Below are 23,682 nucleotides of genomic sequence, written 5' to 3'. Positions count from 1 at the left end.
CCAACTGCTCAATTTTGTACTAAGTGGCACTTCTTTGGGACTTCTCCCTCCTTACCCTCAGGACCCTCATCATTGGGAAATGTCATCATCCTACAAGATCATTCTCCTTGGAACTCATACCTTATCAGTAGAGGACAGAACCATGAACTCTAAACTTCCTTTTAAGAAGGAGGTCAAAGACGGCCATCTCTTCATTTCCCACATGGATTCTCTCCCTTGGGCTTCTTCATGCCCATCCATTGTGCCCTAAGACCAGTACCTATCCTTCCCCCATCTTCTTCAGCTTCCTTTAGAATATTGTTTTCCCCATTATATTATAAGCTTACAGGGCAAGGGTGTTTTTGCTCTCATATATATCCTCAACACTTAGCTCAGTCCCTGGAACATAAGAAGCATTTAATAAATGTTCACTGACTGACTGACTACTCTGAATTTTGGTGCTAGAATAGTGCCCTAGTCACCCCACCCTAGTTACTGCTCTGAACTTTAATCTTCTACAGGATGAAAATCCTGAGAGTCAATTCTGCCTGGCTTATAGCTCTCACCAAGTCCATAAACTTAGGTTTATAGAACACACTGTGCTTCTCAACAATCTTAGTCAGGAATTATTCTACTAAGCTTTGGGTCTCTGAGAGCACACACCCTCAGCTTATTCATGAGCTGTAAGGCAAGAACATAGCACATTTAGCCAAGCACAGACACCTGAAACAAAATATTCAGGTAACTTCTCTCACTTCAGAGATTCCACTTCATTTAGTTGAAATATATAACTTTGGACTGATCCACACCTAGCAACCACAGTTTGCTCATTCAATTAAATCTTGGCAATACTGTGTGTCTCATATATATTCGTAAATCATACTATGATATAACAATAACTCAGATTCTAGGAATCCCAAAGCACAAAAAACAAACAGGAAACGAGGTAGAAATCTTTCTTAGGGGGTGAAGGGACCAGATTTGTATTTATTAGCCTTGGGAATTACTGATGAGGGAAGTTCTCTCCCCCAGTATAGATTAGTAGTAGTCTCTGCAATTTGTGGTCTTAGAGAGATGCCTAAGGCAAGGAACAAGAGGTTAAACAACTTGTTTAGAGTCTAATAGTCAGGATATGTCCAAGGTGGCTCTTGAACCCAAGACATTCTGCCTCCAAGGCCAGCTCTCTCTCTCTCCAGAACAACCATGTTACCTCTGAGTTGTAAAAATATTATTATTGTCAATTGCAAACTTTAAATTCCTTTTGAGAAGAATTTTAGGTAAAGAAAGATGATACCTCTCCGAATCCAGAAACTGAACTGTTTGGAGAAGACACCATGAAGATGCCTCCAGACCACAAGCTGCATGAGAAGATCAAGAATGAACTTTGGGTGTGGTTGATTGAACATTTATTTCTATGTATACTTTCATGCCAAAGGGGACTGCCCCCTAATTGGCTTTTTGTCAATGTATCTAGAAATTATTGGTTTGGTTTGGTTTTTTCCTCTTATCCTCAAATTATTGTAATCTTTAAGTTGATTATGTTTTCATGATCCTTTTTAATGATCAAATGGTAGAATGTAAAAACAGAGATTTGAACCCCAGACTTCAATCCCCAGAAGTCCTTGGTACTTCCCAGAATTCCCTATTCTCTCACCTGAGTGCAAGAACACAATTTTTATTTAAAGGGCTCTCTGCCTCCCAAGACTCTCTTCTTCCCCTTCTAAGCACACTCGTCTCTCTACCTGGCATCCAAGATGTGGAGTAAGTGGCTGTGAATGGGCTATTCAGCCCTAGGCACATGCTTTTCTTATTTTGTATTTTCTTATTTCCTTGATTTCTAATAATCTTAATAAACCTCATAAAATATAATACTTTTAGTAGAGAAAATAATATAACTGTTACAGAGTTGTTTGTTTGTTTGAATTTTAATAATCAGGATTCTAATTATCTGAAAAGATCCTGGTACTAGATGTTCATAGGTTGAAACTTCTCACCTTAATTCCCTTTTTTCATATAACAACTAATAGAATTTTTAAATTAATTTTTATCCTAAATTATTTTTCCATGAACAACTAATAGAATTTAAGGAAAGTGGTGATTTCTTTTTAAAGCCATCACTAGCCAAACCAAAAGACAACTCTGTTGAAACACTCTTGATATGTGATCATGAAACTTTTCATTCCCTCAGATGGAAAAAAAATTTTAAAACAAGAGTTCTTGATTTGAGGTCTGTAGCCAAGAGATCCATAGATAGATTTCAGCTGGAAAAGAAGACATGAAATTGGATGGGAAAAAATTTACACCTTTGTTTTCATTAACATCTAACAGAAATTGATTGTTTTCTTCAATGATGAATAGAGGCAACAAATCACAGTCATATTAATAATACCTGTCATTTTGTCACCAATAGAGGTATCATATTACAGTTGTTACCAATATCTTGAAATATAATTTATGCTCAGCACTACTTTGAAATTAGTAGTTATTAGATTTGCTGCTAGATGTTGGTATCTCAATTTTAAAATGTTTTGATAATTGTATTTAAACATAATTTGTTTCCTTTGCAGTTCTGTATATTTTATTTCATGCATTTAAAAGCAAGATTCTGGAAAGGGATCTATAGGTCTTATCAGACTGTTAAAAAAAGGTCCAAGACACAAAAAAAGACTGAGTCCCTTCCTTAAAGCTACAACTGAGGAATTAACCATTTCTCTTCTTAATCCCATACTTTTAACTCTGTTTTGCTTTAATAAACCACTCACATATAAATTGAGTCTTCCTACAAACATTTCTTTGTTCTGGACATACTTAGCCATCTCTAGTACTTTCCAATTCAGTAAAGTATATTTCTTTGGAAATACTCCTATACAAGGCTACATAGTTCTATTCTCATTGTTTCTACACAGTTACCTTTTTTTTTTAAGCCTGGAACACTTCATGAATTTTCATGTCATCCTTGCACAGGGGCCATGCTAATGCTCTCTGTATTATTTCAATTTTAGTTTATGTGCTGCTGGAGTGAACACCCATCCATACTCTTAACTGTATTTTGCACACAACTGATCAGATACTTACAAGGATTCACCATGAAGAAGGGAGAGGGGAACAAGGAAAGAATATCAAGATTTAGAATGATCATCCTAGTGTAAGCATCATCAACATGGAAATAGGTTTTGATCAAGGACACATGTAATACCCAGTGGAATAGTACATCAGCTATGGGAAGGGGGAGGGAGGGAAGGGAGGGAAAGAATATGATTCTTGTAACTGTGAGATTTAAAATGGTTGAGGTCTTAAACTGTAGTGAGTTAAAATGGTGGAAGATACAAATTGTGATAGATATAAGAGAGGGTGAGTAAATTTGACCGCAGAAATATGTTTCACTACAGTGTCTTGGGTTTTAAAATCAAATATAAGGTGGTCGCCAGGGAAATATTCCCAATTATTCAAATACCCAAGTCAATTGGGTTTTATAGAGATTTTAATTAACAATACAATGAGTAATCAAAAAGAGAGAGAGAGTAAGAAAGGAATAAGTATGAAGGGCCTCAAGCCAATATGGCCTAGACCTGAGTCTTAAAAGAGAAATCAGTCAGTTTTTTAACACTCACCACAAGGTCTGACTAAACAAGGATACTAGTGACACCAGGCCAGCGTCCTTCCTCAAAGAGTCTTCCAGCCAGAGATTGTTTCAAAGGGCCTCTTTTAGAGCCTCCAGAGCTCCTACCCCAGAGGGACAGAGCCCCTCAGAGGAGCTCTTCAAGGAGCTCTCCTCCAGAATGAGAATCAGAAATCGAGTTTCTTGAATGAGATCCAAGCTCTTATTTTTAAGGGCAAAATTTCCTCTGTCACCTCCCCTAAGTCCTTACATCTACCAATCACTGTAGATGTTTCTAAAGGACCACCCAATTTGAATTCACAGCTGAGTAGTTTTAATCTCTTTAGTAAGTCAGGAAAAAATGCTGCTGTGTCGACAAATTTCATTAAGAAAAAACCTCTGAATAAGTTATCACCCTTTTAGGGTTAAGTAGTTTACAAGTTGCCCCACCTTTATAGGTACTTAGTATCCCATTGTATCAATTCTAAAATAGTCATGACTCAAAGAACTTCCTGTCCCTTCCATAAGCATGGATCAAAGTACTTTCATTGTTTAGCAAGCCGTTTTCTGTCCTAAAGCAGTCTTAAGTAGGGTGGAGCAGGGACACTCCCATAGCTAGGAGCCCCCACACTCAAGTAGAGTTCTCACCATCTGCTAGGGAATTTTTTTAAGTAGAAGATTCCCCAATGGGGGAAACCCCTAACATTCATAAGTCTGAGAAATTTTGAGGTTTATATAACCAAGGAATAATGTTCTAAATTGACTAAATAAAATTTTCAAAAAAAAAGATTTAGATATAAGAGGTCACACTGTAAACACTTAAAGTAATATGAAAGAAACTACCTTTCCAATTTACTGATTGGGAAAGAGTTCATGACCAAACAAAAGATAAAGAAAATTACACAGAAGACGAAGTATACAATTTTGATCAAACAAATCCAATAGGGCTAAAATTAGAAGGGACACAGTTCAGTAGGGAAAACCTTTGTAGAGAGTGTCTTTGATAAAAGTCTTATTTCTGAAAGAAGACTTTTATCAGAAGGATCAAAGGAGCTAATGCAAATTTATATGCAATAGAGATATTCCACAGTCAAAGGAGATAAGCAGGAAATTCTCAAGGGAAAAAATGTAAGCCATCACTAGTCATATTTTTTAAATGTTCTAAATTGCTAATAATAAGAAAAATGTAAATTAAAACAACTCTGAGGTTCTACCTTACACTCATCAATTTAGCAAAGAAAATATCCATATTAAAGAGCCTTCAGGAAAATAGGCATATTGATAAACTCTTGGTGGAGCTATGAGCTGATCCTGCCATTCTGGAAAGCAATTTGGAACCATGGCCCAAAAGTTACTGAATTGTATCTGTCCTTGGGCCCAATGATACCACTATTCAGATTATGTCCGATCTTTATACAGCTTTTTTTTTTATTATAATAAAAAACTAGAAACTAGAAACTAAGGAAAGACCCATCGGTTTAGGAATAACTATACAAATTATGATATATGAGTATGTTGAAACTATTGTTTTGTAAAGAATTTTAAAAGAGGCTATTTCAGAGAAACCTGAGAAAATTTGTATCAAAACTGATGCAGAAGAAAGTGGGCAGAAGCAATAGAGTAAGATTTATTTTAAAACCCTTACCTTCTGTATTAGAACCAAATCTAAGTATCACTTTCAAGGCAGAAGAGTGGTAAGGGCTAGGCAATGGGGGTTAAGTGACTTGCCAGGATCACACAGCTAGGAAGTGTCTGAGGTCAGATTTAAACCAGCACCTCCCAACTCCAGACCTGGCTCTCCATCCACTGAGCAACCCAGCTCCTCCCAGGAGAATAATTTATACTCTACATCAATATTGTAAAAATGAACAATTCTAAGACTTAACTTTAATCAACACAGTGATCAGTTATTATTTCAGAGGACAAATGATAAAGATGATGATCAGATAAAGCCTCATGATAAAGATGTCCTCATGGTAAAGAGGTGATGGACTAATATGCAGAAGGAGACACTTGTATACGGACATGGCCAATGGAGGAATTTGTTTTGCATCACTATGTTTGTTTGTTATAAGAAACATATATAGAGAGAGACATAGACACACACACACACACACACACACACACACACACACACACACATTTCTCCCAGTGGTGGAGCAGGGGGAGGAAAAAACAAATGCTTGATAATTAAAAAAAAAATTTAATGTAAAAAAAGAAAGTATATCACCACATCAGTTTCCTTCAAATTAACGTATACAAATAGAAGAACCATTTCCATGATACTCAATAGCTATCAACACACCAATCACATTCTCTAACATTCATTTAGGGCAGCTGGGTGGCACAGTGGATAGAGTGCCAAGCCTGGAGTCAGGAAGACTCATCTTACTTAGTTCAAATGTAGCCTCAGACACTTATCAGCTGTGTGATCCCGAGTAAGTCACTTTGCCTCAGTTCCTCCTCTGTAAAATGAACTCTATTTTTTTAATTTTTTAATTGAAAAATTATATTTAATTAATTAATTTAAAATATTTTCCCATGCTTACAGGATTCCTGTTCTTTCTCTCCCCTACTCCCCCCACCCCATAGCTGACACTCAATTCCACTGGGTTTTACTTGAGTCATTGATCAAGACCTATTTCCATATTATTGAAATTTGCACTAGGGTGATCATTTAGAGACTATATCCCCAATCAGATCCCCATTGACCCATGTGATAAAGCAGTTGTTTTTCTTCGGTGTTTCTACTCCCATAATTCTTTCTCTGGATGTGGATAGTGTTCTTTCTCGTAGATCACTCCGATTTGTTCTGGCTCATTGCATTGCTACTACTAGAGAAGTCCGTTACATTTGATTGTACCACAGTGTATCAGTCTCTGTGTATAATGTTCTCCTGGTTCTGCTCCTCTCACTCTGCATCACTTCCTGGAGGTTGTTCTAGTTCACATGGAATTCCTCCAGTTCATTATTCCTTTCAGCACAATAGTATTCTATCACCATCAGATACCACAATTTGTTCTGCCATTCCCCAATTGAAGGGCAGCCCCTCGTTTTCCAGTTTTTAGCCACCACAAAATGTGCGGCTATAAATATGTAAAATAAACTCTAGAAGGAAATGGCAAACCTTATGTATGCCAAGAAAACCTTAAATGGAGTCACAAAGCACCAGACCCAACTGAAAATTACTAAATAATGAACATATATCGATTTCAGTGCATTTTCTCTATTTTTCATCATCAATCATCTCTCAATCTTAAAACATACTGATCTCAGTGCCTTGCAAAATTATGCACCTCCCCCCAAAAAAAACCTCAATCTTCCTCATATTTGCTAGGAAAAGACATCCTGCCTTCCTCAAAGTTATCTATGCAGTCAGGAAGTAGGCTTCCATCCAGCCACCTGTCCATGGAGGCCACCATATACTTCTGCCTTAGAATCACAACTATCTAAATGGTCATCCAGTCAACAAATATTTATTTATGAAACTCTTGCTATGTGCCAGTTGCTGTGCTAAGTGCTGGGAATATTTGAAAAATATAAAAACAGACCCTAAGCTCAAAGAGCTCACAAGAAAGATTTTTATTTAGCATAAAGAAATAATCACACATTGCTAATATGCAAAGGCAAGTCTATAGTAGAATTTGGCTAATCCAAGCTTCAATTTCTTTTCTGTGTTAAAAGAAAAAAAAAAGAAAAATGTCGATGACCGGGACATTTGTGTCATAAGACATGAGCAATCATGGGACTTTTTTCAGACAAATAAAGAACATGCTGCCATGTCATTATCATGATCAAGAAACATTTATTGTATTTACAGTGTGTCTGTGGTAGAATAAGAGTCAGCAGAACAGGGCCCTAATCTTAAATCTGCTACTACCTAGAAGTAGATAGTGGATGGAATCCTGGACCTGCAGTCAAAAATCTAAGTTCAAATTCTACCTTGAATGTTTATTAGTCCCGTGGCCCAGAGCTCTTACAGACCCAATTTCCTTATCTTTAAAATAGGAATAGTAATAGCACCTACCTTAGATTATTGTGGGATGAAATAAGGTAGCATATTCAAAGTATTTTGCAAAGGATAATAAACATATACATTATTATTATTATCTAGCTGTTTGTTCTTAGATATCAGTTAATTAAAAAGTCACAACTTAAGTTTCCCCATTTATAAGAAGTGTTGTTATTTAGTTGTTTCAGGTGTGTCTAACTTGTTAAAATTAATTGTGGTTGGACTCTGAATATTTATATAGGTGGTTGCCAGTGATTTAATTTCTAAATCCCAAAATGAATTACTAAAGTAAATGGAATTTATGGTAGTTTATTTACAATAGAGGGAAGATATTAAGGAAGAGAGAAAAGGGGAGAAAGAGATAGATAGATAGATAGATAGATAGATAGATAGATAGATAGATAGATAGATAGATAGATAGATAGATAGATGATAGATAGATAGAGCGAGCGCTCTGGCTTTCACTGATACCAGTTAGAAATTCTAAGCCCCAGTCAGGAGAAAAGAGTCTCAAGAGGATGGGCTTTTCTTGGAGGCTTCATGCCTCCAGAAAGGCAGGGTCACTAAGTCAGCCTTTCACTCACCAATGGTGACCATTAAAAAGGAAATGCAGTCTGTGGTCTCCTGCATGAGTTCTTCCAGGGGTCCAGTTCCTCCAGTCCAACCTTGAGTCAGAGAATACTCCATCCAACTCAACTCTCACATCGAATATCAAATTTCCTCTTCTGGCCTCTGCTCCTCTTTTTAAAGATCTTTCTCTCTTGTGTCACTTCCCCTAAATTTCACATCTATTAATCACAGCAGACACTTTTCTCCAGGACTGCCCACTCTTTAGTTCACACCTCCTTTGGTTATATCTTTTGGGTTACTTAACATCTTTTTTGATGAGTTCACCTTTTGTAGTTACTTAACACTTTTTTTTAGTTAAAATGGGTAGATCTCCTTAAAATACTGAGTTATTACCTTTTGGGGATTAAAATCTAAAAATAGATTGTGGATTACAATTCAATCTTCCCAATAAAGGAAGAGCTAAGTACCTTCATTGTTACAATCAGGGGATTATAGTTTAATCATCACAGACTCTTCCTGACCCCATTTGGAGTTTTCTTGCCAAAGATACTAGAGTGCTTTGTCATTTATTTCTCCAACTCATTTTACAGATGAAGAACTGAGGCAGTTTAGAGACTTGCCTGAGGTCACACATCTAGCAAGTGTCTAAGACTAGATTTGAACCCAGGAAGATGAGTTTTCTTGACTCCAGACCCAGAGCCCTATCCATTGAACCACCTATTTGTCAGAATGGGGAATCATAATATTTGATATCCCAAAGAACTGAAATCAGATAAAAACAGTGTACTTCTTAATTTATTAATTGATAATTCACTTGACAAATGCTTGGTGAATACCTACAGTATGGTGTGGTGGCTACTGTTGTATTTGAAGTCTGAGGACCTAAGTTTTAATCCTAGCTCTATACTCAACAATATAGAAGAATGAGTTTTTGACTTATCCTCAGGAAAGACCTTGATTCAAATCCTCCCCCTAACACTAATTTCATGGCCATGGACAAATCAATTAATCTCTCTAAGCCTCAATTTCCACTTCTGTAAAATGATTATAATACTATTTATACTTTCTACCTCACAAGGTTGTTACGAGGACTCAGTGTGATAATATAAAGTTTTTTACAAATGATGAGCACTACATAAATGGCAGCTATGATTATTATTCCCTCTGGGACCTTCAGTGGGTCACTTAACTCAGTTTCTTTCTCCATAAAACAAGAAGTAACATTTGACTGGAAGACCTTTCCATTATCTCTAAATTGAGGATTCTCTGATCTAGTTACAATACCATTGTGCTAGAACATGGAGTAGGAAAAATAAAAGATAAATAAGGCATATTTCCTGCCTTCATGTTTATAATCCAGAGTGGGGATAAGACAAGAACATCATATACAAACTAAAATGTGATTTTGTGTAATAGGAGCATTTCAACAAAGCTCTATTCTGTTGCTAGGGTCACTATGAACCTTGCTAAGCCCATGACACCCCCAACTACTTCTCCACCTCCATCCTGACCTTCTATTATAACAAAAAATTAAATCCAGAGGCTTATTGCCAGATTAATAAGCATTTATTATTAAGGAGAGGGAGATTGAAAGGAGAGAGAGAGACAGAGAGAGAGAGAGAGAGAGAGAGAGAGAGAGAGAGAGAGAGAGAGAGAGAGAGAGAATCTCAGCAGATCTAATTCTCCATTTAGCTGGATGGCTGAAACTGATGCTTGCCAGAAATGGCCAAATCAGATAAGAAAGTGAAGAGAGAGCTAAACCCAAGAAACCATTCAAAGGCAGAAGCAAAAAGGCCGCTTTTCTTCCTGAGCTCACTTTTTAAAAACTCTAGCTCCTCCCTCCATGGTGACATTACACTGACTCTGGCACAGAGACATCAGGGAACACCAGGGGATACCAGCATCAGCCTCTCAGATGTGACTCCCATGCCCCACCACTAGGGTGATCAGGATCCAAGTCCCCTGTATTTTAATAAAAATCCAAGATTTTGACATCTTTTTGTTCGAGAAAGATCTTCAAGAAAGAAGCTTGCTAACTCCTAAATCCAGAGAATGAACTGTTGCAGAAAGATGCCAGAAAACCTACATTACATCAAGATCAAGATCAAGAATGAACCTTGGGGTGTGGTTGATTGAACTGAAAGATGATTGAACATTTATTTTGAATGTACACTCTTATGCCAAAGGGGACTGCCCCCTAATTGGCTTTTGTCCATGCACCCAGCAAAACATTGGTTTTGTTGTCTCTATCTATCTATCTCTCCTATTTTCCCCTTATCTCAAACTATTGTAATTTCATAGCTGGTATGTTTACAAGACCCATCGGAGAAACTAGTCTTCCTCGGGCCTCAGGGGGGAAATAATGTGAATTTAAAACTATTCTACCCTAATCAGACCATCCTTTAGAAGATGTGATTTAGCTATTTCCTGATCACTAACAATGGAGATAGTTGGAATAACAGAATCAGGTCTTGGAAACTCTACATTCTCCAACCTACTCAGTTTAACAAGATTTTGAAGGTCTGCATCAAACTCAAGATTTAATTATCTGAGGAGATAGCCTTCAACAGACATGTGCAAAAAAAGGACAGACCTCTGGGCTGTCCAAAGTCAAGCTAAGTCCTCATTGGTACAGATGAGACACAGAAAAGTGATGTAAAAACTTCCATATAAGGCACATCAGTTCCTGCTCTCTTTCTCTTTCCCTGGAGAGACGACTCTGGCTGGCAGCGTGCTAAGCATTCCAACATCTTGGAGTGTTGGGTGGTGAGTTTTGACATGGAGTTGATTTCAGGTTCGGGCATCTTAGCTGAGCCCCTTTGGAGGTCAGGCTGATCCCTTCCTCCTTCATACTCCAAACCCTTACTCCCTTATCTCCTGATCTCTCCACCAGATATTAATCAGGTGGGGGGGGGAGAGAAAAGGGAGAGAAAAAACCTACTCTTTCTTCTTCTTCCTTCTTCTTAATCTTCGCTACTATATCAATTAAATCACCATAAAATTTGGCAGCTGACTTGGGTATTTTATTATTTGGGTTTTTCATTAGGATTTTTATAAATTAAACCTTTGTCTACTTAAATTAATTATACATTCAGTTTCAGCCATAATTTCACCCTTTACACCCCTAAATAATTTACTTCACACACCTTCTCATGCTAGCACTGCCTCCATTGCTGTGTCCTCTTCCTTCAGGGAGGAAGATGTGTTTTCTTATCACCAAGGAAGTCCTCCCTAGAGCCTTCATTGGAGGAAGTACAACAGCCCTGCTTACTTCAACCCTAGTTCAGCCTTTGACTACCTGGATTAATTCTATACCTTCTCTTCTTACTTGCTTTTTAGCTCCCCTTCTATGTAGCCTTCCCCTATTAAAATATAAGCTTCTTGAAGACAAAGACTATCTTTGGTTCTTGTATTTTTATTCCTGGTGTTTAGTATTTTACCTGGCATATTAGTAAGCACTTAATAAATGCTTTCTTAATCTATCATCTGTCTTTACCTATCAATCTATTATCCATGTCTCCTATCTTCATCTTTTGATCTATATATCTATCCATACATCCATCTATCTGTCCTTCCATTCATCTATTTACTCTGTCTCTGTCTCTCTCTGTTCATATCTCAGTTTATCACTCTAAGTCTCTAATACTTCTATCTTTTTTATGGAAGAGACCCTAAATTCTTTTTTGCTTTTTTGAAAGTTAGATTTTCCATTCAGCTCTGGTCTTTTCATCAGAAATGCTTGAAAGTCTTCTATTTCATTAAATATCTGTTTTCTTCTCTTGGAGGATTATTCTCAGTTTTGTTTTTTATTCTGGGTTGAAATCCCAGCTCTCTAACTTTCCAGAATATTATATTCCAAATCATCTGCCTCTTTCATGTGATAGTTGTTAAATCTTGTGTGATCCTGACCATGAACACAATCTTGATTTTTGGTTTCTTTCTTGCTACTAGAAATATTTTATCTTTGACCTGTTTGCTCTGGAATTTATCTATAATATTCTTGGAAGTTTTCATTTTGGGATCCTTCAGGTGGTGATTGGCAGATTCTTTCCATTCCTATTTTATCCTATGGCTGTAGGATATTAAGGCAGTTTTCTTTTACAAATTTTTGAACTGTGATGGCTAGACGTTTTTCTGATCATGCCTTCAGGTAGTCCAATAATTCTGAAGTTATTTCTTGTGGTTCTATTTTCTAAGTCAGTTGGTTTTCTGATGAAATATCTCATGTTTTATTCTATTTTTTCATTCTTTTGATTTGTTTTATTGTCTCTTGATGTCTTGTGGAGTCATTAGCTTCCAATTTTCTAATTCTTAATTTTAAGGAATTATTTCCTTTCTTGAGTTTTTTTGAATCTTTTCTATTTCTCCAATTCTGTTTTTTAAGAAGTTATTTTCATTGGTAATTTTTCATATCTTTTTAAAAAATTTGGTCAGTTCTGTTTGTTTGTTTTAAACCCTTACCTTCCATTTTGGAATCAATACTTTGTATTGTTTCCAAGGCAGAAGAGTGGTAAGGGCTGGGCAATGGGGGTTAAGTGACTTGCCCAGGGTCACACAGCTGGGAAATGTCTGAGGCCATTTGATTTGAACCTAGGACCTCTCATCTCTAAGCCTGGCTTTCAATCCACTGAGCTACCCAGCTGCCCCCAAATTCTGTTTATTAAGATATTATTTTCTTCAGTATTTTTGTGCCTCTTTTACTAAATTGTTAATTGTCTTTTCATAATTTTTTTCTTTTGCTTTAATTTCTTTACGTCATTTTTCTTCTATCTCTCTTACTTGATTTTGAAAATCATTTTAGGTCCTCTTAGAATTCTTGTTGGGCTTGTATCCAATTCACATTTTTCTTTAAGGTTTTGCTCATCACTCTTTCAACTTTATTGTCTTCTTCTCAGTTTGTGTCTTGACCTTTCCTGTCACCACAGGTCATTTTTATGGTCAAGTTCCTTTTTGTTGTTGTTTGCTCATTTTTCCACTCTATTTCTTGATTTGGAACTTTAGGTTAATGTTGGGCTTTGTTTCCCAGAGGAGAAGCAAGAATTCTATATCAAGCTTCAGGCTTTTCCAAACTGCTGTTTTCAAAGTTAATTCTGGTGGTTTGGAATTTTTTGATGCTTCCCAGTTTCCCATATCTGGGAATAGGTATGGTCATTTTCTTTCCCTCCTACTTCATCCTACTGAAAAAAGAAAAAAGAAAATTAAGAATCCTTGTAACAATACAGTTGGTCACTATATCATGGTTCACTTATCGCAGCTTCACTTTCAAAAAATCTAATTTTTTATTGTGGAGTTACACTTATTGGAATGAAAGGTGACCAATAACAGTGCTGTGTTCTGTATCGTGGGTGCTGATAGGTTCAGTGACTGTAGGATAATAAGAGTTAAAGAGTTTTTTAAAGTTTATAAGAGACTGGGAAGGGTTTATAAAGTCTTTATACACACACACACACACACACACACACACACACACATATAAATAAAACAAATATAACATCACTACTCAGATTTTCACCAATCATGGAGGGGGTGGTCCTCTGGAATGTAACTCCCACAATAAGTGAGGGATCACTGTATATGGGGTTAAGCAAAAGAAAAATCCTGGCATTGGTCATGTCCAAAAAAGAATGTCTATTATGCTATTTTATGTACTAATATTTATAATACTATATATAGTATTCTGACCCTCTGTCAGAAGAGATGACCCAGGTTTTCTGACTACAGTGCTTAAGGTCTTTTCACAATAAAATGAGCGAGAATCAGAGAAGGGAAAGAGCTCCTAATAGCAAGCCATCTCTTGGCTTTTTCTTCCCATATAAATTTCATTTAAGCTGAAACATAAAGAAAATATTTGGAGGAGGAGTGAAGGGGACAGCTGACCAGAGGTAAGTCAACCCTTTCAGAAATCTTTGCTTGGAAGCATAAAATTTACAGCAATGTCACTGAACATAAATTAACAAGAATAATTTAAATTGGATAGTTCATAGATAACTTCCTGAACCAGAAGACTAGAAGCCCCTCCTGTATCAGATAATTGTCTCTGTTTCCAGTGAATTGAATCATACAATGTTTCTACACTATCAAAATTAAAATTCTATCACCTGGTCAATCATTATCACATTTCTACTTGCAGAATGTAGTGTTCTAAATACAGGTGTCTATAAACTGAGCTCTGGGGAGATCTACCATCTTCCAAAGTTGAATGAAAAAAGTAGGGAGAGGAAGAGAAAAATAACAAATGTCATTAGATGTGTGCTGGAACTAGTTTTAACCAGCCTGATAGAGCCCATTGCTAAACTTTCATTTTACACATCAGAAATCAGCAGGTCTTGATTTATTGTTTTGTTGATTACCTTGACTTGAGAATTAAGAAAATACGAACTATTAATAATTCAGATTAAACTTTAAAGTATGTGCATACATTTATCCTCCAGAGAATCTGGTTGTTAAACATTTACCATTACACCTTTAAGTGTTACCTTATAGCTACTGTTTTAAAAGAAAGGGATCCCTTCTACATAGAGAGGGTTAGGAGCACCGTGATCTGGAAAATGTACCAGAGAAAGAAGTTTCTTCTATTTACAGTATCTACCGTATCCCACGCAGCTTTAAAACCTAGGACTCCCTTTCTCTTCTTGGCTGGTGCATGCCCTCTGAGGCATTTTTTCTGAGGTAAAACCTTTTCCAAGGTTTTGTCAGCTGTGAATGTCTGTTCCAGCCTGTAGTCTTTTTCTTCAATCAGTTTCTTCACAGTTTCAAGAGATTTCCAGGCTGCCTCTTGACCTCTATTTTTTGCATTTCTGAGTTTCTAAGGTTTTTCTGCGTCATTTACTGCCTTTTATGTGCCATCTGTGGCTTATGTAAATCTCCCCCCAAATTCTCCATTTAATGTCTTATGCTGACCAGTAATATGTGAAAATCACAATGGGAAAAGTTGTGATGTGCTTATTTTCCTTCTTCTCCAGTAGTGTAAGGTGATTACCAACCAGCTTCAAATGAACGTCAAGATCTGCAACCTTAAAGCCAGAACCAAGCATGATGTATAATATCTACAAAGGTGCAAAACACTATTTCTGGAAATGAAAAGACTGGAAAGACCGGTTGTTTCTCTCAGGAATAACATGACAATGTCATCATTTCCTAAGTTTGCAATGGAAGGGTATCAAAGAAGCCTTCAATTTCTTCTCTTGGCTCATTTCATTCATTCTGTATTTGTTGACCATCTCTTAGGTCTTCAGGCCAGAACTAAATGCATCTGACTCACTGCACAAACTACCCAAACCTGAACCTTGGAATCTGAAGCAGAATTGGATTTAACTCTATTAACTCCGACTACCAGTGTCTGCTACAACTCATCAGAATTGTGAAGGAAACTCTGTTTGCCTGTTCTTTGTATTCAACAGTGAGAAGCTTAGCTAATCATGTGGAAAGACTGGAAAATGGATTGCCAGCAGGGAAGTTTGTCCCATAGAGAGACATACTAGCCACTAATGGTATTCTTCTCTCCATGTCAAATAATCAACAATGAATGATTTAGAATTGAAGTCCTAACAAAATAAAGAAGGGTATAGGAATGAGGGAGGGCAGAGTTGTCCAGAATAACAGATAATGTATAACTATTGAATTATGTGTGATATTGGGTGTGAATGCTTTTCCTGAAAAATTAGAATTGACTTAATTTTTTTTTTATGTAACCTCTTCCCCTTTTTGCTTGAGGTCAGTTGCCATTTCTGCCATTAACTTTCAGAGCAAATCTCTTTTCTAAAACATTGAATTAAATACATTCCTGGCATTCTTAAATGCTGAAACACCAAAGCAATAAAGCAGAAAATACCGAAAATCCAACATAGGCATGTTCCTTCATCTTTACAAACAGAACGTTTCCCAGGTAATGGGGTCTCCAGGGTGGCTCTCTAGCTTTGGAATCTGGAAAAATCCTCTTGGAAAGATCTAAGGCTGTTGTCTGGACTACCATCACTAGTAAAAAAAAAAAGGCAGAAAAAAAAAGACATTCCAGGCTTCCCCCTTCTCCCACCCCCACTCCCTTAGGGTATATATGATACAACAAGCTGAACTGGTATAAAATCTTGTTTACCTGAAGAGGAGAATAACAAGCACAGCAGGTTTTGTTTCCAAGAAACAGGTCAGCTCAATCTCTCATACATAGCTAAGAGATTCTGGAATCAAGGGGAAGGTGAGAAGTCGAGAACATAGATCTAAATGCAACTTTTATTTCCTTACATTCCCTTCAAATTTACTTTCACTTTATTGATTCTGAAAATACATTACAAGAATTTTTTTTTAAAAAAGAAGCCACTGAGGGGCAGCTAGGTTGCTCAGTGGATAGAGAGCCATGTCTAGAGATGGAAGGTCCTGGGCTCAAATCTGGCCTCAGGTACTTCCTCACTGTGTGATCCTGGGTAAATCAATGATTGCCTAGCCCTTACTGCTCCCTTGCCTTGGAACCAATAAGGAGTATTGACTCTAAGAAGGAAAGTAAGAGCTAAAATTAATAATAATAAAAATCACATGGGGAGGGGAAAGGGGAACCACAGAATTTCAAGAGACTTCATAGTCCATTTAATCCAATTTACTACTTAACAAGAACCACATTCCCGCCACCACCCCCAATCTTCAATAACTGGTTGTCCAGTCTCTGCTTTAAGATCTCAAGGGAAAAGCAATCCACTACCTCCCAAGGCAGCCCATTCAGTTCTAGGTGGAATATTTTCCCTAACAGGAAGCCCAAGTGAATCTTTCTGTGTATTATCCATTGATTCCTCTTAAACCAGATAGTTCTAATTATTCAATTATGCTTAAACTGGCATATTTAATGAATCCCACCAACAGTTCTGTAATAATTCTTACTATGAAGTGTCAGCCACAAAGCCACAAGAAATAAGGATTGCGGAGGGGGGGTGGCATCTAGTGGCTATAAAGATTAAAATTAATATCCAATTACTAAGTATTGTATTTTAAAAGTTTTATTAATAATAACTAAAGTAAAAGAACTACCTAAACCCAGCCTAGTCATGAGAGCAGAGAGAAAGAGAGGAGCTACAGAATTTATAAAACAATAATATGACCAAGCAAATGTGAAGACTCAGGAGAAATTAAAGGGAAATTTGGGAAATACTAAGGGACTTCTGGGGGATGAAGCCCAAAGGTTCAAAATCTGCATTTAAACAAACCCCCTGTGACCCTTAGGGAGACCAGGCTCCCCAATGGATTGTAAAAACTTACAACTTAAAAAGTGCAATAATTTGTGGATAAAAGGAAAAGAGAAAAAGAAAAAAAACAATAATTGGTACAGTGGCAAAAAGCCAATTAGGGAGCAGTCCCCTTTGACATAAGAGTATATGTTAAAAACAAATGCTTTCAAACCCCCCCATAGTTCAAATTCACATCCCAAAGTTCACTCTGGATCTTCTGGTGCAGTGTGTTGTCTCTATAGGCATCTTCACAGCACCTTCTGGATTCTAGGAAGTAGTCTCTTGTTTATTATCCTAAAATTGCTCAAATTCAAATCAAAATTCAAACAATGACATAGGACTCCCCCTGAGGAGGATAACACACCCAGGGATCTCTCAGGATTGCATGGTTGAGTTATGAGGTGTAAGAGTTAAAATTTGGGGGGGAAACTGAGGCAGGTAGAAATTAGTTTCTCTCTGCAAGGAGTATTATATTTTTATGAGGTTTATTAAAGGTTAAGGATTAAAGAAAACACAGAATAAGAAAGCACGTGTCTAGGCCCAGAGAGGCCTAGACAACCTCACCTACATTATGAAAGAGACAAGTCTGCTTGGAAGTGGCAACAGGAAAAAACCTCAGTAGGTAGAGAATTCCTTTAAATAATAATTTGTAATCTCACCCAGGTGAGAATTCAGTGCTATTACAAAGCATTCTGAGAAGTCAGCAAGGAAGCAAAGAAGCAGAAGAAGGACTCCTGGGAAATGGAGTCCTGAATTCAAGTCTCCATTTTTACAGAGGTATATGAATCAATTGGCAAAAGAAAATCAAAACCATCAAAAAATCAAAAAAGAGAAAAATGGCTTGTGGATGAAATATAAAACATCAAAGCCTTATGTCTAAAAAAATCTAATTAAAGGAAAAATAAACTAATAACAAGCCCTTGAATCAGGGCCCAATGAAAATTATTTAAGCAATTATGCACTTACCCAATCAGTAGCCAGGACTACAGAATATTTGCCACACTATGAAAGACAGAAAAGGGACCAGATTTCAGCAGCAAACTGGAGCCAGGATGGAGACAAAGTGTGTATAATTGAAAATCTGTTACCCTAAAAAAACCCCTACATTTCCTGTAGTTCCATTTAGTTCTTTTTTAGGGTAACAGATTTTCAATTATACATTCCCCCCTGAGATCCTGGGAAGCCTAGTCTCTTCAATGGATCTTGTAAACATAACCAGCTTTTAAATTACAATAATTTGGGGATAAAAGAAAAAAGAACAAACCCAATGATTGTTAGGTGCATTGACAAAAAGCCAGTTGGGGGTGGGCTCCTTCAGCATAAGAGTATACATACAAAACAAATGCATTCAATCCCACACAGTTCAAATCGCCACATCCCAAAGTTCACTCTGGATCTTCTAGTGCAGTGTGTGGTCTGTGGAGGCATCTTCATAGTGTCTTCTCCAAACAGTTCACTTTCTGGATTTGGAGAGGTAGCATGTTCCTTAAACTAAAATTACTCTCAAAAGAATTTAAACTTTTCATATTAGAAAAATTATGCAAGTGAGATGCTTGATAGGGTTCAGAGGAAGTCCTGCTTCTGATATATGTCAAAATAACTGCAACCTTGAACCCCAAACAAGTTCAAATCTTCTTGTCTTAGCTCAAAATTAGATCAATCCTACTGGCATCTGGTCTCATTGACCTTTGTGCTCTTTTGGCACTGTGTAGGTTAGCTCTGTGCTTCTTTGGCACTGTGCAGTGGCTCTTTTTATATTCCCTTCTCTTAGAATCAGACAAAATTATTAAGCAAGGTCCCATAATTTTTTAAACAAACAATGGCATTATTCTATAGTCTAAAGCTTTTGGGGAGTATGCATTAATATTAGAACAAATGTATTTTAAAAGTATATTACTGCAAAATAAAAAAAGATTAATATTGATTATAAGTACTTCAAAGTACTCAAATACTATATTAAAAATAATTTTAAAATGCTTTAAAAATAAAAATATATAGCTTATAATCAGTGACACACTGTGTCAGCCAAGAAAAGGTAGAATACAAAGGTTTCTCACCAAAAAATGAGATTTATTTACTTTTTAACTTGGCCATGAACCACTATGTGAGTGCAAATGATTTTTCACAATAAAACAGTAATATTGTAAATAATGCACATTTAAAGAAAGTACCAAAATTCACAAAATTATAATAGCTCAGTTAATGATAATAGCAAACAAAATCACTATCATATAGGATTCACATGAGTTGCTATATGACATTTTAAAAAACCTATGAACTAATGGATATTTGTGACAATTTTTTTACAGATGTAGCAAATCTTTCAACCTTGGCAAAGATATATTTTACAAAGTCTATTACTGCCATTATTTCAAAATTTGGCAGAAGAGTCATAAAAAAACCCACAAACCTCTGTATTGTTGAGGAAAAGCTATTCAGGTCTAGAACATCACCAAGAAATCTAGATTGTTCTGGTAGAAGTAGATTAAACTGAAGAGTTATGCAGAAGCTCTTTTTGACTTTCTGCTTTTACATAAAAAGAAAACTTTTGATAGGAACTTCTATTTGATTCTCTACCTTTAATACAACATTCTTTATTATATATATATATATATATATATATGTATGTATGTATGTATGTATGTACCTTCCATTTAGAAACCACTAGTTATCTAAAAATTATTTCTGAAGACCCCTTAAAATTACAATTTAAATTCTTAAGTCATTATATTCTCCAAAGTTGTATACAATTGTAAAAAGTTTTGATGGAGTCCATCCATCTTCTATGTATGTGACAATTAACAAAGGCAAAATAAAAGAAAAGATTGTGAGGGCAACATGTAATCTTGATGAATCTAGTGATGAGGTTTGGGCAATATGTTCATGGGCTTATACAATGGCATGTTGTTCAGTACAGTCATAGGCAAAGGTACAAATTAAAGATCAATATAGGCAAAACATAGTAGCTTAAAATGATTCAGTATAACAGAAAGATATTGATTAGATTAATACAGAAACATTTAAATCTTAAAGCAATCAGCAATATCATAGACAATGAACTCCAATCCCAATAGGCTTGTTCACTATTCAGGAGGGGAATTTTCCTTCCCCTCTCTCTTCCAGTGTTTTCATCCATTTAGGTTTCTTTTATCAGAGCTCTGAAGTTCATCATACATGCAATGGACAGAATCTCCATTCTGCATGTTGACTTTCATAAGTCTTTCAAAACTTTGTCAAAATATTTCAGTTTGGTCTCTAATTTAAGCAGCATAGCTTGCTGCATATTCTTGAGGAGAAGCAAACAAAATGGGAAATATGCAGTGAAAATACAAACTGCTAGTAAAAAAAACAAGCAGAGCTAATATGTACGTGTTAGCTTAAGCAATTCATACTGTTCTTTCAGAGTTTGAAGTGTGGTTTGGAACAGCATTTTTCCTCAAAAAAAAAAAAACATAATGTAAAGGATTAGCTAGGAGGCTTGGAAAAGTATTGTTCTTTCATCTCCTTCCTAGAGGCAAAACTTTGAGGGAAAACAATAGCATATTTGCATATGAGAGTAAAAGTACTCCTTGGTGGGTCAAGAGAAAAAAATCAGGCTTATTCCCCAAAACTGTGACTTTAAATCCACTAAATTTTTTTTGGCTATCTACCCTCCCTGTGAAAATACACTGAATAACAGTCTTCTAAACCAGGAGCCAAGAGTTAGCTTAAAAAAATCTTCTTGAAAACTAGAAGGGGTGGGGCTGAATAGCACAGTTTCTTTTTTCCACTCTGAAACATGGTTAGGGCAGGCTGGAAAACCCACATGGGGTGAGGGTGATCAAAGGGATTGGGGTATCTCACCCACTGTGTAGAGATTCAAATCAAAGATAGCATTGGGATGTGGCAGAAGAGCAGCTGTAGCAAGCAGAGCACTGGCTCAAGCAGATGGCGGGAAAGCAGGCAGGCTGGAACGAAGGCTGAAAAAAACTTATCTATTCTATCTTTAAAAGATTTGAAAATTCTATCTCTTTGTGGTAAGCCATAATGTAAATATTAAAATTGATATCCAATAACTATTATATTTTAAAAGTTTTTTTAAATAATAACTAAATTAAAAGAACTACCTAAACCCAGCCTGGTCATGAGAGAAGAGAGGAAGAAGGAGGAGCTACAGAACTTATAAAACAATAACATGACCATGCAAATTTGGAGGCACAGGAGAGATTAAAGGGAATTTTGGGAAATACTAAGGGACTTCTGCGGGATGAAGTCCAAAGGTTCAAAAATCTCCATTTATACATGGCTCAGTGGATTGAGAACCAAGGTTAAAGATAAGAGGTCCTGGGTTCAAATGTGATCTCAGACATTACCCAGATGTGTGACTCTGGGCAAATCACTTAACCCTCATTGCCTAGCCCTTACTGATCTTCTGCCTTAGAACCAACACAGTATTGATTCTAAGATGGAAGGTAAGAATATTAAAAACAAAAAAGAAAGAAATATGAATAGCCAGGAGTAATGGGTTGTGTGACAGGCAAGTTCTGAATTCCTACTCACCTCTAGGTCTACCCTGGAAAATAAGGAGTTTGTTTACTTCTCACCAATAGAGTGCCCTGGACTAGAGCAAACATAGCTAGTTTTTTTTTTTTAAACCCTTACCTTCCGTCTTGGAGTCAATACTGTGTATTGGCTCCAAGGCAGAAGAGTGGTAAGGGCTAGGCAATGGGGGTCAAGTGACTTGCCCAGGGTCACACAGCTGGGAAGTGTCTGAGGCCAGATTTGAACCTAGGACCTCCCGTCTCTAGGACTGGCTCTCAATCCACTGAGCTACCCAGCTGCCCCCTAAACATAGCTAGTTTTAGGCATCACACAGCAGAGGGAATTGAAGCTAAACACTTTCCTTTCCTGACATCCAGTTTAAATAAAAAGACAATATGAGATATCTGGCAATGAGCCAGAACAAATCGGAGTGATCTACAAGAAAGAACACTATCCACATCAAGAGAAAGAATTATGGGAGCAGAAACGCCGAAGAAAAACAATTGCTTGATCACATGGGTCAATGGGGATTTGATTGGGGATATAGTCTCTAAATGATCACCCTAGTGCAAATTGCAATAATATGGAAATAGATCTTGATCAATGACTCAAGTAAAACCCAGTGGAATTGCGTGCTGGCTACGGGAAAGGTGGGAGAAGGGGAGGGAGGGAGGCAAAGAATATGATTCTTGTAGCCAAGGAATAATGTTCTAAATTGACTAAATGAAATTTTTTTAAAAAGCAGGCACAAAAGGATTCCTACCTTATAGCACCATAAGCTTTTGAATAGCTTTACTTATGTTAACTCCTTCTCACATACCAACTCTGATGATGGTGTCATTAACAGAAACAGGGAAGCTTTGAGAATGGATGGATATGGGGAGAGATTTAATAAGCTCTATTTTGAACACATATTAACTTGAGATTTTGGAAGAAGGGCTAGATATATTTGTTTGGCCCCAGAGGACAGAAGCAAAAGAAATGAATAATTCTTTCCCCCTTTACTACTATCAACAAATATGGTCATGTGTCCTCCATCTTTCAAAATTCTTCATTTATTCCTGCTATTCCTTCAAGTTCTATTCCTAAATCTTGTCTTCCTTTACTAATCATCTCCTAGAAGAGGTCGTCATACCTGTTACTCACATATCCTTTCTCTCCATTTACTTTTTATTCCCTTGCATTCTGGTTTCCAATCTTACTTTTTTAACCACAGTACTATATACTCCCTACTCCTGAGCACATTTTCCTTGGACCACTCCACAGTCTCCTTTGCTATTTTCTCATCCTCCTTGCACCCATTAATGGGAACATGTCTAAAGACTATCCAGTACCTTCTCTTCTCTCTCTGCATTCTTACATTCTCTCATTCAGCCCACCATTGAATGGGCTCTCCTTCTCTCCTGAACTCTTTTCCTGAATCAAGTTATTTGCTAGGCATCTCCTGCCTGGATATCCCACAGACATCTTAGAATCACAGAATCTAAGAGTAGGAAGGAAACTTGGTGATCATCTAGTCAAGAGTTCATAACTTAGCATTTGTAAACTTATTTTTTTTAAATATGTTGATCGGGGCAGCTTGGTGTCTCAGTGGGTAAAGTGCCTAAGAGTGCCTGGAGTGCAGAGGACCTGGGTTTGAATCTGGTCTCAGATACTTCCTAGCTGTGTGATCCTGGGCAAGTCAGTTAACTCCTTCAGTCAGAATTATCACTAGGACCAAAAGTAAGGGTTTTAAAAAATATTTCAGAATAATTGGTTAAGTTCCTTTATAATCCTACATATTTTATTTTATG

The 23,682-nt window shown here is 36.7% G+C and overlaps 1 non-coding gene across 1 annotated transcript; it reads right to left on the bottom strand.

Annotated features, from left to right (window-relative positions):
• Positions 1-2,898: 2,898 nt before the first annotated feature.
• On the bottom strand, positions 2,899-3,005 carry LOC130456602 (U6 spliceosomal RNA). Its single transcript, XR_008915673.1, has one exon. It is a non-coding gene; the product is annotated as a U6 spliceosomal RNA (small nuclear RNA).
• Between the last annotated feature and the right edge of the window lie 20,677 nt (positions 3,006-23,682).

Source organism: Monodelphis domestica, chromosome 1, assembly GCF_027887165.1.
Source record: "Monodelphis domestica isolate mMonDom1 chromosome 1, mMonDom1.pri, whole genome shotgun sequence".
NCBI classification, from domain to species: Eukaryota; Metazoa; Chordata; class Mammalia; order Didelphimorphia; family Didelphidae; genus Monodelphis; species Monodelphis domestica.
Note: the sequence above shows the minus strand (reverse complement) of the source record. Positions and strands in the feature narration are given on the sequence as shown.